This window comes from Eimeria mitis, genomic scaffold (genome assembly GCF_000499745.2).
Source record: "Eimeria mitis Houghton genomic scaffold, Emh_scaff2150, whole genome shotgun sequence".
NCBI classification, from domain to species: Eukaryota; Apicomplexa; class Conoidasida; order Eucoccidiorida; family Eimeriidae; genus Eimeria; species Eimeria mitis.
The window spans coordinates 1-649 of NW_013570475.1; positions in this window are offsets into that span (position 1 = coordinate 1).

Here is a 649-nt window from a genome sequence, read left to right on the forward strand (position 1 = left end):
AGCTTAGCATGCCCCAGCGACCTAGCACACTGGCCAGCAGAAGTATCAAAGTGCTGCGTCGCCAAAACTTCGCCCCATGTGATGCATGGCACGCACTATCTGCACCGTTCAATTCGCGCCTTGCTGACCTTTCAATCGGCTACAAGCGCGATCGCGCACAGAGAAATTTCAGCCAGCAAACTTCAGGTGGTCCACTGCTCGCAATTTGTTCTGATATTGCTCCACTGCAGCAGAAAGCAAACACCGGCTACGACCTCCAGATGTCCCACATTGAGGGGAGGAGGCTCAGCAAGCCTTCTCTCAGCATCCGTTACTCTAAGCACAAGCAGCCACGGCAAGCTCATCAGACTGACCCAGCAAATTCCATTCTTGGTGTGCAAAGACTACTGCCATCCGTCGACAAAAGTAGACCCGTCTTCCATACTGCTATGTCTGAACGTCGTTTACGAGCCACCGTTGCGAACACTCAGGAAGCAAAATGCTTGCTCCCTCAGAAGCAAGTACTGGCAGAAATGTTCATCATAAATACGTAATGCAGCGGAGGTGTCGACCTCCCTTTAACAGCCAATACCTTAAAAACGGGAACAATTCCCAGTAAACTCAAGCACCTTTCAGGCAACCATTTCTGTTCTTCAATCAACTTAAGTCC